This window comes from Spinacia oleracea, chromosome 3, assembly GCF_020520425.1.
Source record: "Spinacia oleracea cultivar Varoflay chromosome 3, BTI_SOV_V1, whole genome shotgun sequence".
NCBI classification, from domain to species: Eukaryota; Viridiplantae; Streptophyta; class Magnoliopsida; order Caryophyllales; family Amaranthaceae; genus Spinacia; species Spinacia oleracea.
Window position 1 is genome coordinate 54,881,333 of NC_079489.1, and position 11,287 is coordinate 54,892,619.

At 35.3% G+C, this 11,287-nt stretch overlaps 2 long non-coding RNA genes across 2 annotated transcripts; both read right to left on the reverse strand.

Moving 5' to 3' along the window:
* Positions 1-5,630: 5,630 nt before the first annotated feature.
* LOC110786487 (uncharacterized) lies at positions 5,631-7,721 on the reverse strand. The gene is made up of 3 exons (XR_008929383.1): positions 7,596-7,721; positions 7,013-7,078; positions 5,631-5,991 (listed from the first exon to the last, which is right to left on the reverse strand). It is a non-coding gene; the product is annotated as an uncharacterized lncRNA (long non-coding RNA).
* A 1,229-nt stretch (positions 7,722-8,950) lies between these two features.
* LOC130469017 (uncharacterized) lies at positions 8,951-11,075 on the reverse strand. Its single transcript, XR_008929384.1, has 3 exons — positions 10,950-11,075; positions 10,367-10,432; positions 8,951-9,345 (listed from the first exon to the last, which is right to left on the reverse strand). It is a non-coding gene; the product is annotated as an uncharacterized lncRNA (long non-coding RNA).
* Between the last annotated feature and the right edge of the window lie 212 nt (positions 11,076-11,287).

Below are 11,287 nucleotides of genomic sequence, written 5' to 3' on the forward strand. Positions count from 1 at the left end.
CAATCGGTTCGCCATTCGTTTTTGATAATCAAAAACAACCATAAAAGTCGATATAAGAAACGTACATTTTAAATCGCTCACTTTCTCTCATTTCCGTGAATCGTTCTTGGATTCATTACCAATCGAGGAAATTTACTGTTACCTTTCTAAAAGGATTTACTGCAGTGCAAGATATTTAATTATAAACAATAATTAAAACATACATTGAAGTATGCAAAGTCTAAACATTTATCATGAGTAATAACTTGAAAATTAAAGCAATCATGCAATTTAAACAAGTTATTGGCATTTTATTCGAATTTATTGTTCCGGCAGGTGTGAATAAAATGATTCCAAGACCCTAAAAACCATTGAAGAATTAAGCACATAATGTATTTTGACTCAATTCTAAAATCTTTTAGGTAAGCAAAAGCCTTTTGCTAATAGTCTAGAAACTACTCTTGGTTGATAGGTATGTCTAAGAACTTATTAGGTAAACCTATCGATTTTGCCACGACATAAAAGGACTCCTTATATCTTTGAGTTTCACCAAAACTAACATGTACTCACAATTGTTTGTTTACCTTACCCCTTTAGAATCAATAAGTAACACCTCGCTATGGCAGAAAACTATTACTAAGATTAATGTAAAGGTTATCCAAGTAAGTGTTATTTTGGCATGGCACCTTTTAACTCAATTTTTAAGTTTAGAACTTAAGGATCTTACTATGTTGGTTAGATTTTAAGTGAACTAAAATCCTTAATCATGCAACATAATCAAGCCACAATCGCATGCATATTTAAGACATATTTAAAAGCAATAAATAACTTAAAGCATGAATAAGATAAATGTGATCTAGTATGGCCCGACTTCATCTTGAAGCTTCAACTTCAAAGTCCGTCTTGAAAATGGATTGGAAACTCCGTCTTGAATTTCACCGTGGGAGGCGTCATTTTCTTCAAATAGGATAAGCTATAATTCAACTAATTACAACTATTTGATGGTACGCAGACCATATTTGAATTGAAAAACAAACTTTGGTGCATTAGATAATTACATTCAAATTAATGGTACGCAGACCATATTTTCTATCATATTTGGGCCATACTAGTCATTTCATAACCTGCAAAACAGTACATATACAATATATACCATTCACCCATTCATTATCATGAATGGACCACATAGCTGGTTAGTAAAACACATTGTTATGCATCACATAAATATTTGCAGCAATTAATCAAGGGCACCAATAATCTACCAATTATTCAGTCCTTATTAATTCTAATCAAGTTGTTTAACCTTAAAGGATTTGTAGACCTAATCAAGAGTTTATGAGTAAAGGCTCCCACTTAAACCAATAACTTTATATGCTTTACTAATTTTAAACATAAAAATGTATTTCTAGTCTAACCGGAAACATACAAGTTTAATTAAAATTTAAAGCTCATATAAAATTATAATCGAATCCATTAATTTAATTTATTTTCAGTTGAATTAAACGAATTTAAATTAATTCAAGGTTTAATTTTAGTAAAATAATTAGTATAAATTAAAATTTATAATAATTATAATAATCAAAATTAAATCCCAAGAAAAAAATTTAAATTATTAATTTCAAAATTAATTAAAATTATTTCGGAACTGAAAATTCAAAATTAAAACAAAACGAACCAATCGGGTCAAGACAAGGCCGTAGGCTTGCGCCCATGCCTCGTCAAGTCCAACAAGCAACAAACCCTTGTCACTCGATCGATCGTACCGCAAAGCCCAAGCAACAACGCACCAATGCAGCAGGCCCAGTGAGCCACGCTTGCGCGCAACCCACTCGCCTATCGCAATGGCGCGCTGCTGGGCAACGCTTGCTAGACGGGCCAGCCAACACTGCCCGCGTGCACGTTGTGCTGCGCTTGTCGCTGCCTTGGATGCGCCCTTGGCGTGCTTGCTGGGCGAGGCAACGCACGTTGTGGCGCAGCATCCATCGCTGCCCACGCATGCTTGCCTTGCTCGCTGCACTGCTCGCCCATCGCCCCACACGCGTAGCACACAGCCCCTAGGCACCCATTGCCTTGTGCATGCCACGCTTGTTGCTCGCTGCATTCGTACCGCATGGGCGACGAGCTCCCTTGCTCGTCGTCGCATGCCCGCACTATACAACACCCCTTAAGGGTAACACGTAGCGTCCTTTCCTTTGTGTGTGCAACTTTTGTGAGCGAATTATATAAAAATTAAAACTTTTTAATTTAAAATTAATGACAAATTAATAAATCATATTAATTTCATAATTTTAGGGCGAAAAATCGAAATTTTATTAATCAATTCATTTCCGATTAACATGGATTCAAATCTAGGTCATAAAAATTTAAAATTTATCACAAATTAACAATTTTTATGGTAGTTTTTAATCATGGATACCTAATTAAATCATTAATTAATTATGAAAATCAAATCAATTCTAAATTATTCGAATTTCAACAAATTAATCATAATTACAAATTAGGTTGTATAATTAACAAGTCTAGGCATTCAAAATTGTTAAACATATACAGTAGGTCAATCAAAAATTCAAGATTTATCAACAAGAATCGCAAAATATTCAATTTAACATCTTAAATTTACAAACTTTTGCGTTCGAAAAACTAAAACCTCCGAAAAGTCATAGTTAGGCTTCGAATTTGGGAATTCTGTGTTCGGCCGAAAAATACAATTTTTGTCAAAATTTTAGAATGCCTTTTACATGCGAAATTGACACAAAAATCACTCGATTTGGTTGAGTAACGAATATTCTGCCCAAAACCTGCGTATATATAATTAAATAAACGCAATTTGCAATTAATTAACAATTACGAAAATTAATCACCCCTTTTAATTCTTTGCAAATTTGTAAAATTTAACCATGTCATGCAATTTAGATTATGTAAATAATAAGAGGCTCTGATACCACTGTTAGGTTATGATACATATGAAAACCATAAATCATGCGGAAAAACCTTAATGCCAGGAAACATATTATTTACACATAATCAGTTAGCACAATTCAGATGCATACACTTGTAGTGTGCCCTCCCTAGCTGCGCTCGAACCGAACAAGAACAAGTCTTTAGGACTCCAAGTGTCGTCCCTCCGTAGAAAGTCCACAGCACGTCCGGATCCGCCTTAAGATTGACCAACTAGAATCGCCCTTAAGGTACTATTATTTTCGGCTAATATGGGAAAGTAATGTGACTTTTGAGCTTTTATTGTATGAATACTTGTTGAAAAACTCGTGTATAAATTTATGACCCTAGGCATATATTTATAGAACCATGGAAAAGGATTTCGAATCCTGTTAGAATACTAATTAATTAATTAGAATCCTTTTAGAACTCTAAATAATTAATTTTATCTTTTAGGATTAGGATTTAATCATAGCACCAATTATGATAGCTTTAGGATTCGTATAGCACGCACACGAGCACGAGCACCGCACAGCCCGCGCGCATGCCTCGCGGCCCATGCGAGCAGCACGACGCCTTGGCCCAATGCTCGCAGTCCATTCGCTGAGCGCGCGCGCCATGCCTTGCTGGGCCTGGCCTTGCGCTAGGCCTGGCGAGGCTTTGGCGTGTGTTGATGCGTGTGGCTTGCTGGGCGACGGCCTGGCTTCGTGCTGGGCCTTCGTCTAGCAAGCCTCGTCCGATGCTAATTCGTACGATACACTTCCGATTAAATTCCCGATTCCGGAATTCATTTCCGATACGAACAATATTTAACATTTCCGATTCCATAATTAATTTACGTTTCGAACAAATATTTAATATTTCCGTTTCCGGAATTATTTTCCGATTCCGATAATATTTCCGATTCTGACAATATTTCCGTTTCCGGCAATATTTCCGATTCCGGCAATATTTCCATTTCGGATAATATTTTCCGATACGTTCCATGTTTCCGTTTCTGGCAACATCTACCACTTGGATAATATTTATATTTCCGATACGATCCATATTTCCGTTTCCGGCAACATCATCATTTCCGGAGTATTCATTTACTTGCCTTTGACGATCTTAGCTCCCACTGAAACCAAGATCCGTCGATTCCGAATATCCATAGATAAAGCATTTAATGCCATTAAATACTTGATCCGTTTACGTACTATTTGTGTGACCCTACGGGTTCAGTCAAGAGTAAGCTGTGGATTAATATCATTAATTCCACTTGAACTGAAGCTGCCTCTAGCTAGGCATTCAGTTCACTTGATCTCACTGAATTATTAACTTGTTAATTAATACTGAACCGCATTTATTAGACTTAACATTAAATGCATACTTGGACCAAGGGCATTATTTCCTTCAGTTTCTTTGTCTATGCCCAAGACCGTAGGTACTAGTAATCTTACTTTGATCGATCCTGAACCTGAAAGGACCTTTCGTAGCCGAACAAACTTTAATTATCACACAGTTGGGAGATTATTCAGATCTTGAATCTGAACATCTCGTTGGTGATCTTTTTCATACAGATTCATAGATGGGTGACAAAGAACCAGAACCGAGGTTTACGGACTACTCCAAGCCATGTCTATCTGTGCTGCCTAAGGCAATCATGCATACTATTGCTGCTAATAGTTTCAAGATCGAGCCTGCATTGATAAATATGATAGAAAGGCATCAGTTCGATGGGGAGAAGGGTGAAGAACCTAATCTTCATATTCAGTCCTTTAGTCAATATTGCTCTACTATCAAGAAGAAGAATGTAACCCCATAGCAGAATATGGAGATGCTTTTCCCATTTTCTCTAATTGGAAAAGCGAAGTTGTGGATCAATGGGCTCAATCGAGCGGCTATGAAAATCACTAACTTGGAATCTTTGGCCCTTGCTTTCTATATAAATACTTCCCACATGAGAAGACAACCCGTTTGAGGAGCCAGATTATTTCTGTTACTCAATAGGAAGATGAGAGCTTGTTCGAAGTCTTGGAAAGGTTAACCAATTTGCAGAGAGAGTGCCCGCACCATGGTCTACAATCGTGGTTCTTGATTCAACAATTCTATAATGGTCTGGGTAATGATTATAGGCTTATTTTGGATTCTGCCGCTAGTGGGAGATTTATGCAGCTTCCTGTATCTAGTGCCATGGAGGTGATTGAGGAGATGGCCATTCATAATGCCCAGTACGGGAATCCTAGAGGTCTATCTAACAAAGGTGGTAAGCATGAATTAAATTCCATTGAACAACTGACTGCCCAATTGATTGCTTTACATTACAAGTTTGATAATATGCAAGCAACAACATCTCAATCAGCCCAACCTGTTAGTGTAGTTGCTATGAATTCTCAAGCTGTGAATGTATGTGATAGTTGTGGGATGTCTGGCCATTATGCACAGGAGTGTAGAAGCTCCATTTAGCAATGCAATGCATTTCAGGCCTACAAGCAAAATAATCCGTACTCTAATTCTTACAATGAGCGGTATAAAAATAATCCCCTACTTTCTTACAAGAGTACTAATATTCAGAACCTACACCAGGTTCAACATCCCCCACCACCACAACAACGATACCAACCACGAGGTAACTATAATCAATAGTCTGGTGGACCGCCTGGATTCTCTAGACAACAGACACAACCTCCGCAATCACAACCTCAGGCCACTCAGTCTGATCCTATGTTAATGGAGATGCATAATATAATGCTCCAGATGCAGAAGTCTCTCCACAAAAAGTGTAACACCCCAAAATTTGGACCTTTTATATAATCAAAAATCATGTTTTTATATCATAAAACAATCGTCCAAACCTTGGGAGTGTTACTGCTACATTTATTCTCCATAGAAAATAAATGCAAAGCAACAAAACTATTTAAAACCATTAAAGTCAAAATTAACTAAGTGGTCTAAAGGTGGTCAATAAAATATTACAACCAATTAATCCCCATAAAATAAATAACAAAATCCAACTTAAACTGGAAAAGAAATTGTCTCTTGACTAGGTGGTTATTCTAAGCGTCTCCTCACTCGTAGCTAAGTACCTTTACCAACCTGCAAAAATAAATAGAAAAGAGACAAGAGAGACGAACTCCCAAAAATCAGATAAACTGAGTAATTCCAACTCCATCCCGTAAAATAAATAATTTTAGTTTGAAAACATTTTGAGTACATAAAATAGACATTTAAACAACAAGTACCAATTTAATAACTCCATTATTAAACTTATCACATAAAGATCAATATTAATTAAGTGAGGGAAAAAGAACGCTAAGGGTCGCGCGTAACCCTTGAGAATGGCCAAAGTAAGATGAGTACAGAATGTCCCTAGTGTGCACACCCCTCACTAATTAACTATGGGTCTCCGCGACCGCGCACCAATAGAATTAGGAGGAAGACTAAGCAGAAAGTTTAATACAGAATAATAGAAACCTACTAGAAGCCTACCGGGTCTCCACTGAAGTGCACCGATAGAACAACATCTAGAAGGGCAACCTGTTCCAAACCCTTACGGGCTATTCCCTCGAAGATTACACTTTACGTCGTTAGTATTTTAATAAGATTCAAAAATATAATCAACCAACACAATTAGCCCATCATTACCACGTAAGAGATTGTACATTTTAGCTAGTGCTTATCATATCAAATAGCTCAGTAAGATCAACCAATTTACATCCTCATATTGGAAATATCCAATACGCAGCCTTAATTCACTATCATCACAATTATATCACTTTACTCCAATATTGCAATTCACAACTTAATAGTTCAATGTAATGTGCTACGTAGTCATTAAACAATATTAACAATAGTCCCATACTAGTTTCCCGTTATCTGATACTATACTCCACTTCGTATAATCTCAACAAATATAAACAAAAGATGTTGTTTCGTAAAGTAACGGTAGTAGTGCAAATAATATTTACATAATATTACTAACTTCATACATGCCCATAAATTCAAATCACATAGTTCACATACACAACCCTTAATCTCCCTATCACATAATAACAAATATATATGTCCAAAATATTTTACTTAACGGGACCTAAAGACGATGGACATTGAAAATTACCTTTAACGCGCCTGATTTCTCAAGGTACGGAATCTTAATTCGGAAGAACCACCTAGTAATCCCCGTCTACAAATAAATAATAACAAGCCTTAATCAGTATATTAATCCATTAGTTAGGAATACTACCTATGCTAGCTCTCGCAAATTAGTACTTCGTAGAGGTTACTCCAAAATCCATTTCACTGATATGCCCACAACACTATAGATAGTAAAATTCTTTTATAAAACCAAGTTAGTGCCTTTTAATCATGAGATCAATTAAAATAAAACAAGCAGGTCATTAGCAAGAAATCAATGGCCTAAAAGCTGCTGCTACATCCAACCTAACGAAATCAAGAAGGTTTTATTTACTTATTATTATTAGTTTATTTAGTCAAACAAGGCATAATGTAGATAAGAATCCATATCCTAGTAATTTGAGCATTACCGACATGAAAATAAGAGGGGAAAGTCAAACTCAGCTCTATTTAAACTAGCCAGCGAGTGAATTGCAACAGGAGAAACAAAAGATGCACCTGCATAGTACAAGCGGGAGATGAATTGGTAATTTGTGCCAAAATCAAGGTTGAGGGAGATAACTTACCAGGAGATGGAGGAAATTAAGAGATGTCCTTGATGACGGCAGAGGTGCGAGAGGGCAAGAGTTTATTATAGTAGTCAATTTACACGGCATGAATTTTGAGGTTTGTGGGAGTATATATAACATACGGTGATTAGGGTTTAATTAGGAGACTAAATTTCAGAACCTTTATAAAAAAATCTAAAAATACTTTTTTTTTTTTTTTTTTTTAAACTCATTAAAACTTTTATTTTAAAATTGTAAAATTATCTTAAGTTACCAAAATAGTTTATTAAAAAAAATACCCGAAAGTTCGGGATATTACATCTACTCCTCCTAAAAACAAAGTTCGTCCTCGAACTTTACAGTTAGCTCTCACATAAGACCCACTTATAATAAAACTTCGGGGAATTACAATCACCCCCTCTAAAAACAAAGTTCGTCCTCGAACTTTAATGTTAGCTCAAATAATAGATCTAGAGATAATAAAAACTTGGGTATTACATCTACTAGACTACTACCCCTTAATTAAAATATATATGGATTTTTTCCTAATTAAAACTAGAAGTTCGTTTTTTTTTTTATAAAAAAGTACTAAAATGGTGAACCAATATGTTAGTATCACACTCTACCACTCTTAAAAGGAGTTTCGTCCCCGAAACTCTAACTCTTGAAGGTGATACTCTTGCGATGCGCTTACTACCAAGACATAGGATCACATATAACATATCATATAAACCCATGGAACATAAGCTAAACCTCCTAATGAAATACACTTGTTAAAAACAAATTAATAGTGATTATTACTACCTACTATTAGTTTCACCAATGTCCCGGCTATTGAGTAACTCAAGACAACCATTAATAGTCGAAATTTGCAGCACATACGTTACTTGTCGGGTCTGATGAAGAAATTTTGGTCATTTTTAGCTTACTAATCCTACATGAAAGATTTAGACCGCGAAAAGTTAATGAATTTAGGCTCAAGAATCTCTTAATTCGGGTTTGTGAGCCAGGAGGTACGCCCTTTCGAATTATGTTGCTGATGTAATCTTCCTCATGTCATTGCTTCTTAGTCGTATATGATGCTTGCTATAGTCTTGTGGACTTCTAGTTGTTGTTGCTTTACCCACTAAAAGAAGGGTGGGAATGGGTGGGAAGCTCTTTTATCGTCCTTCAATTAATCAATATTATTTCTCAAGGTCACTTAGAGAACAATAGAAAGAAAGGAAATAACACGTAGTAGTACTAGAACTAAGTACTTCACATAATGTATAAAAAGGACCCTTTTCGCGTCCCACGCTCACGGCTTTATTAGAACCTAATTAATATTATTTTCATTTATCTTAAACAACCCAATTCACTTTACTAATCTTAATTCTTAATTATTCCATTTAGTCCTAATTTAAAACTCGACACTGGCATCAATAGATCCGAAACCTAAGCTCTGATACCAATTTGTAACACCCCAAAATTTGGACCTTTTATATAATCAAAAATCATGTTTTTATATCATAAAACAATCGTCCAAACCTTGGGAGTGTTACTGCTACATTTATTCTCCATAGAAAATAAATGGAAAGCAACAAAACTATTTAAAACCATTAAAGTCAAAATTAACTAAGTGGTCTAAAGGTGGTCAATAAAATATTACAACCAATTAATCCCCATAAAATAAATAACAAAATCCAACTTAAACTGGAAAAGAAATTGTCTCTTGACTAGGTGGTTATTCTAAGCGTCTCCTCACTCGTAGCTAAGTACCTTTACCAACCTGCAAAAATAAATAGAAAAGAGACAAGAGAGACGAACTCCCAAAAATCAGATAAACTGAGTAATTCCAACTCCATCCCGTAAAATAAAGAATTTTAGTTTGAAAACATTTTGAGTACATAAAATAGACATTTAAACAACAAGTACCAATTTAATAACTCCATTATTAAACTTATCACATAAAGATCAATATTAATTAAGTGAGGGAAAAAGAACGCTAAGGGTCGCGCGTAACCCTTGAGAATGGCCAAAGTAAGATGAGTACAGAATGTCCCTAGTGTGCACACCCCTCACTAATTAACTATGGGTCTCCGCGACCGCGCACCAATAGAATTAGGAGGAAGACTAAGCAGAAAGTTTAATACAGAATAATAGAAACCTACTAGAAGCCTACCGGGTCTCCACTGAAGTGCACCGATAGAACAACATCTAGAAGGGCAACCTGTTCCAAACCCTTACGGGCTATTCCCTCGAAGATTACACTTTACGTCGTTAGTATTTTAATAAGATTCAAAAATATAATCAACCAACACAATTAGCCCATCATTACCACGTAAGAGATTGTACATTTTAGCTAGTGCTTATCATATCAAATAGCTCAGTAAGATCAACCAATTTACATCCTCATATTGGAAATATCCAATACGCAGCCTTAATTCACTATCATCACAATTATATCACTTTACTCCAATATTGCAATTCACAACTTAATAGTTCAATGTAATGTGCTACGTAGTCATTAAACAATATTAACAATAGTCCCATACTAGTTTCCCGTTATCTGATACTATACTCCACTTCGTATAATCTCAACAAATATAAACAAAAGATGTTGTTTCGTAAAGTAACGGTAGTAGTGCAAATAATATTTACATAATATTACTAACTTCATACATGCCCATAAATTCAAATCACATAGTTCACATACACAACCCTTAATCTCCCTATCACATAATAACAAATATATATGTCCAAAATATTTTACTTAACGGGACCTAAAGACGATGGACATTGAAAATTACCTTTAACGCGCCTGATTTCTCAAGGTACGGAATCTTAATTCGGAAGAACCACCTAGTAATCCCCGTCTACAAATAAATAATAACAAGCCTTAATCAGTATATTAATCCATTAGTTAGGAATACTACCTATGCTAGCTCTCGCAAATTAGTACTTCGTAGAGGTTACTCCAAAATCCATTTCACTGATATGCCCACAACACTATAGATAGTAAAATTCTTTTATAAAACCAAGTTAGTGCCTTTTAATCATGAGATCAATTAAAATAAAACAAGCTGGTCATTAGCAAGAAATCAATGGCCTAAAAGCTGCTGCTACATCCAACCTAACGAAATCAAGAAGGTTTTATTTACTTATTATTATTAGTTTATTTAGTCAAACAAGGCATAATGTAGATAAGAATCCATATCCTAGTAATTTGAGCATTACCGACATGAAAATAAGAGGGGAAAGTCAAACTCAGCTCTATTTAAACTAGCCAGCGAGTGAATTGCAACAGGAGAAACAAAAGATGCACCTGCATAGTACAAGCGGGAGATGAATTGGTAATTTGTGCCAAAATCAAGGTTGAGGGAGATAACTTACCAGGAGATGGAGGAAATTAAGAGATGTCCTTGATGACGGCAGAGGTGCGAGAGGGCAAGAGTTTATTATAGTAGTCAATTTACACGGCATGAATTTTGAGGTTTGTGGGAGTATATATAACATACGGTGATTAGGGTTTAATTAGGAGACTAAATTTCAGAACCTTTATAAAAAAATCTAAAAATACTTTTTTTTTTTTTTTTTTTAAACTCATTAAAACTTTTATTTTAAAATTGTAAAATTATCTTAAGTTACCAAAATAGTTTATTAAAAAAAATACCCGAAAGTTCGGGATATTACAAAAAGGATGCTAAAATTGATGCTCTTACCGCTCATAA